Consider the following 6,334-nt stretch of genomic DNA (forward strand, 5'->3'; position numbering starts at 1 on the left):
TGTCACTGAATGTAGTGTGGAAAAAGAATCTAGTTTACTACAGAAACATTTGAGAAATTAGTTAGGAAAAATTCATTTGCTTTGATTAAAATGGAATATTTCTTCATGTAAATAGAGTTTCACGGAAAAAAAGTTTGTTGTTTTTGTAATATGAAAAGACATCATGTTAAATATGTAAAAGTGTGTACATATGTGTACAGAAAACAGAATTTTATTGTTTGATTACCTACCACTGAAGAAAATGGACATAGCAGGTCTTTGAAATTACAAAAATGAATCATGTTTATACAACACAATTCATTTATATTTCTGATGTTAACATGTTTTAATCAAATAGATTGCAGTTGTTCATTTTGAGTGTTGAATATAGATATTTCTCTCACGTTGATTGAAACTGATTGAATCGAAAACTGAACTCAATACGGAGGAGAAATCGTTGAATAAAGTCTGATCACAATAAAATTAAGTAAATTCACAGGACTTTTTTTCAGTGTAAGTATATAAAATATTTAAATATAACTCAATATTATTTAAAATATTTAAATAAAAAATATATAACAAATTATAAATATTTTAATTATTTAATATATTTAATATTTAAAATTATTATAATTAAATATTACAATATTTATATATACAAACATATTACAATATTTTCTATCAGATAAATAATAATCAAATTTTTTTTTAGGTCCAGCACAGCAATAACACCATTAGACTATACTATTCAAACTGTTTCCGCTGATTGAAATAAAGATACAATTTTATTGTTTTTTTTCCCCAAATATTTCTAGAAATATCTACGTATATATATATACAGGGGCGATTCTATGATTTTCATTTTAGGGGGGCTCAGCCCCCAATGAGGGTAATAATAAAAAATAATAATAAATATATAATTTTTTTTTTTTTTTGACTAATAGGGATGGTTTACTAAACTTATTGCAGTATTCCACTGTATTGCTTAGCTAGTTATAACATTTGAGTACTGAATAAGCCTTCCTGATCTCTCACACACACCTGTTTACTGTAGTTACAAACACAAAATTGTACTGTTCCTAAAAGTGGCCTAGCAACGCCCATGTATATATGTAGGCTAGAAATATATATATATATATATATTGCTTTGCAACTGACTGAAATGAAATAAGTTGAATGGAAATAAAATAAGTAAAGTAAAATAATAATAAATAATAAAAATGACTAAATGACTACAATTATCATAAGTTCTCCAATTGTTTGGGACAACTATTTTTGGCATCTTGATCTCCAAGTTTGATCTCTCACAAAAAACTTCAGCTCTTTCCTCACACTCATAAACGTATGTAGCCCTCTTGGGCAGAACATTCAGCGTTGAGTCCTGTAGTTATTTGAAGCATTGTTCAGATAAGCCAGGTCTGACGAAGCCAGAGCAAGTGCAACCGTATCGTGGGAAAAAGAACAAATGGCACAAACGTCCAAGAGAGGCATGAGAAACTATTGTGAAACAATGCACAGGGATGAGAAGTGCTGACACATACGAGTCAAGAAGCCAAGTGCCATAACAAAGCCTGATAGCTCTTAATATAAACCTAATTCCATACAGGACTCCATAAACAAGTCACTGGGTGACCATAAAAAATCCAGAAAAATGCCTGAATAAATGATAATAGCATTTTTGACAAAGCTGTATATTGTTAAGGAGTATTTCATTGGTTGGACCTACTGAACGAATACGCCCTTTATTGAACAAATTGCTAGTTTGTGAATTAACTCGAATAAATGAGGCATCTTGTTCATGAACAAGAATCTACTAGTGGACTGAACGAGAGTGGACATGTTGTTTGTTTAGCTCAGCATGGGAGTCAGTCTCACTATTCAAATTATGTAAGAACATTTTTTAAATTGTTTAATTATATTTCTTTTTTTTTTTGGTTGATAAACTTATGCTGAGTAGTATATCTGCTTTGAAAGGAAAACGTTTATGACGTTAAACACTATTATTGACATTTTTAACACTTGTTAAGGTTGTGAATGGCACATTGTGAATGAATCAGTGACTTGCTCACTTGTCGCCACAAATCTTTTTGGTGAATGGTTCAGTGATTCAGTGACTCACTTGTCGCCACCTACTGGCCAACTATGATTTAACCTGCACTGGATGAATCTGTGAACAAATCTTTTTGATGAATGGTTTAGTGATTCAATGACTTGTTCAACAAAGACTCACTTGTCGCCACCATATTTGAGTAAGCTACTCAAAAAAAGTAATCCATTACAAATTACTAATTATTTCTTTAAAATTGTAATTTGATTACATTACGGATTACTGCATTTAAAAAGTAATCAGATTACTCATTACTTTGAAGTTACTTTCAAGTTTACTTTACTTTTCAAGTTATCAAACCTAAAAAATACACTACAAAGTGAAACTCATACTGTAGCTCTTTCATTAATTTAATATTGACTGAAAAATTACATATTAAAACACTTGTATGAAAATAATTAAAAATGTTTCATAATTTTGATTGTACAGATAAGAGTAATACATGAAAACTGTAATACATTTGAAACTGTAAAAGGTCTACTTTTATTTGTATACAGTCGCAATATCAACAAAACATTGTGCTTTTGTAAAATAAAGAAAACAAACAGGGTGTGCTTTCTGCATTCTCAGTCTCCGCAAATATCCTCCTGAAATGCATCATGCATCACAATATTGTAGCAATGTCTGAAGCACAGCTCTAAATCAAAATTGAAATCTTATAGATTTCAGATGCTAAAGATAAAGGTGCATTAACTGGTTATTAAAGGGCACTTAGTTCGGAGTCTAAAAACTTGCTGCTCAACATGCTTTTATTATACATGGATATTCATAAGACTGATTCATTGAAACTCGGTAATATTTTAAATGTGAATTTCAAAACATAGTCTCTTCACTTTTACCTGGGAATAAAAATGCCTTTTACTTGTCAATCTGGATCTGTAATCCACTACACTAATACCACTCCAAACTTGCATCTATGCATGCATGATATTGTTATTGAAAAACCAGTTAAATAAGAAACATTATTTTTCTTAATATGCAAAATGCAGAGTAAAAAAGGGAATGTCTCCATTTGCAACTAAGCGATAACATACTTAACCTGCTTAAAGACTGCTTAAAGACTCATGCATGAATCAGATAAGGTCTGCTACACCCTTCACACAAACCTCATTCATTTCATTCATACTCACTGTAACGTTCAGAAAGATTTAAGTGGGTGTTTCTCAGTGTCCTGAGCATAATATGACTATAATATACCTTGCAAAGTCTGTAAAATCACTAAAATCAATCAGAGAACTTATCGTTAGCATTAAAAGATATAATTTGATTAAGTTGTGTGCAGCAGTATTAACAGAGTTCACACTGACAACATACAATGTTTAGGTGCATATATGTTCCTTTTTATCTCTCTCAATCTCAGTTTTACTTTATCACAATCCAAACAAGCTTTGCATACTTAGCATCTCACACAGCGAAGAGCAATGACATTGCAGAATGGTTAAGCAAACATGAATTGGTGAAAGAGGATCTGAACTGGAGGCCATTTTCATTTTATTCCCAGGTGAGAGTAATTTATGAAGTAGATTGTGGAAGATCTACTTTTACAGTTTCTGCTAAATGCAATAATTATAAGATAGTTAATCACTGGTTAAACCTAGAAGGCCTGTTCCTAGAGTTTTATTGTAAGTTGCTTTGTATAGGGCATGTCAAGCAAGTAATACTTCACTATTGTTTTAACACGAGCACATAATAAACCCTGACATTTTCATGGATTAATTAACATTATTAAGTGACTCAACATTTATATCTGAGATTATTGCTGTGAAAGTCATTCCAGCTTCAGTGGTCATTCATGAAGTGTATGCTGATATTATGAAAGGTTAATTAATTATATTTGTCATTTAAATCAATTTAGAAAAAAAAAAAGAAAAAAAGATTGATTAACTAAAGGGATGACTCACCCCAAAATGAACGTTTGGTTATCATTTACTCACCTTCATGTCATTCAAAACCTGCATGATTTTTTTGCAGAATACAAAAGAAGATAATTTGAAAGATGTTTCTGCTGTTTTGTTCATACAATTGAAGTCAATGTGGACCAAAAAAAAAAACTTTATTTATATAGCACTTTTAACAATACAGATTGTGTCAAAGCAGCTTTACAGTACCAAATAGGCAAATAGTGTGTCAACAATGCAAAAGGACAATAGTAAACACTCAATTTTCAGTTAAAGGCAGTTCATCATTGCATTCAATGATGTCATCGTCCAGCTCAGTTCAGTTTAAATAGTATCTGTGTAATCAAGACAAACAATATCGCTGGAAATTAAGTGTCCCCAATTAAGCAAGCCAGAGGTGACAGTGGCATGGAACCAAAACTCCATTGACACAGCCATATTACCCTGCAGCCCAAGACTGGTTGCCGACTGAAGCTAAGCAGGGTTGAGCCTGGTCAGTGCCTGGATGGGAGACCTCCTGGGAAAACTAGGTTGCTGTTGGAAGAGGTGTTAGTGCGGCCAGCAGGGGCTGCTCACCCTGTAGTCTGTGTGGGTCCTAACGCCCCAGTATAGTGACGGGGACACTATACTGTCAAAAAGCACTATCTTTTGGATGAGACGTTAAACCGAGGTCCTGACACTCTGTGGTCATTAAAAAAAAACAATCACTTGGCACTTCTTGTAAACAGTAGGGGTGTAACCCCGGTGTCCTGGCCAAATTGCCCCCCTGGCCTTTGTCAATCATGGCCTCCTAATAATCCCCAACCACTTGATTGGCTCTATGACTCTCTCTCCTCTCCTCCTGTAGCTGGTGTGTGGTGAGGGCACTGGCCGTTGTACTGTGGCTGCCGTCGCATCATCCAAGTGGATGCTGCACACTGGTGGTGGTTGAGGAGAGACCCCCCCCCCCACATGATTGTAAAGCGCTTTATAAATGCATCATTCATTATTGTACCGATGGCTGTCTAGGAGACAAGGTTTTTCACTGGGGACCTGTCTCTGGGGCTCATCAAGTCCTGGTGTCCGCTGTCATTCAGGGCCGTAGAGGTCATCTCTAGGTGCTGATCCACCATCTGCCCTTCAGGCCGTCCCTGTCGCCCCGTGTCTTCACGAAAGTTGCGGAGGCAGCCCTTGTTCCCCTGAGAGAGCAGGGCATTCACATTCTCAACTACCTCGATGTCTGTCTCATACTAGCTCAGTCTCAGGATCAGTTGTGCGAACACAGGGTCTTGGTGCTCTCGCACCTCAGCCGGTTGGGCCTTCGGGTCAACTGGGAAAAGAGCAAACTCTCCCCGATGCAGAGGATCTCTTTTCTCGGTATAGAGTTGGATTCGGTCGAACAGACAGCATGCCTCACGCAGGAAAATACTCAGTTGGTGTTGAACTGCCTGAACATGTTCAAGAACAGGACAGCGGTCCCACTGAAACAGTTTCAGAGGCTCCTGGGTCATATGGCAGCTGCAGCAGCAGTCACGCCACTGGGGCTGCTTCATATGAGACCGCTTCAACACTGGCTCCATGGCCGAGTCCCAAGGTGGGCGTGGCAACGCGGCACTCACCGAGTCCAAGTCACACCGGCCTGCCGCCAAACCGTCACCCCGTGGTCAGACCTTGCGTTTCTCCGGGCAGGAGTGCCCCTGGAACAGGTCTCCAGGCATGTTATGGTCGGGGGTATAGATGGGCCCCCAACTGTACTGGCCCCTGGCACATCAAGAGTTGTTAGCAGTACACCTTGCCTTGAACCGTCTCAGAGGGCGGTTACGAGGCAAGCGGCAAGCAGTCCGCACCAGACATCATTGCGACCGTTGCGTACATCAACCGACAAGGTGGTCTACGCTCCCGTCGCATGTCGCAACTCTCCCACCACCTCCTCCTCTGGAGTCAGAAGCATCTGAGGTCGCTTCGTGCCACTCACATTCTGGGTCTGCACAACCGTGCAGCCGACGAACTGTCGCGACTGTCGCGAGCCAGAGAATGGAGACTACATTCCCAGACGGTCCGGCTGATTTGGAGATGTTTCGGAGCCGTCGGAGCCGCCCTGTTTGCCTCTCCAGACAACTCTTACTGCCAGTTGTTTTACTTCCTGTCCGAGGGAACACTCGGCATGGACACACTGGCACACAGCTGGCCACGGGGCCTGTGCAAGTATGTGTTTCCCCCAGTGAGCCTTCTCGCACAGACGCTGTGCAAGTTCAGGGAGGACGAGGAGCAGGACCTGCTTGTGGCGCCTTACTGGCCCACTCGGACCTGGTTCCTGGAACTAATGCTCCTCGTTACAGCCCCTCCCTGGCAGATTCCTCTGAGGAAGGAT

Source organism: Sinocyclocheilus anshuiensis, unplaced genomic scaffold (assembly GCF_001515605.1).
Source record: "Sinocyclocheilus anshuiensis isolate Anshui unplaced genomic scaffold, SAMN03320099.WGS_v1.1 scaffold532, whole genome shotgun sequence".
NCBI lineage: Eukaryota > Metazoa > Chordata > Actinopteri > Cypriniformes > Cyprinidae > Sinocyclocheilus > Sinocyclocheilus anshuiensis.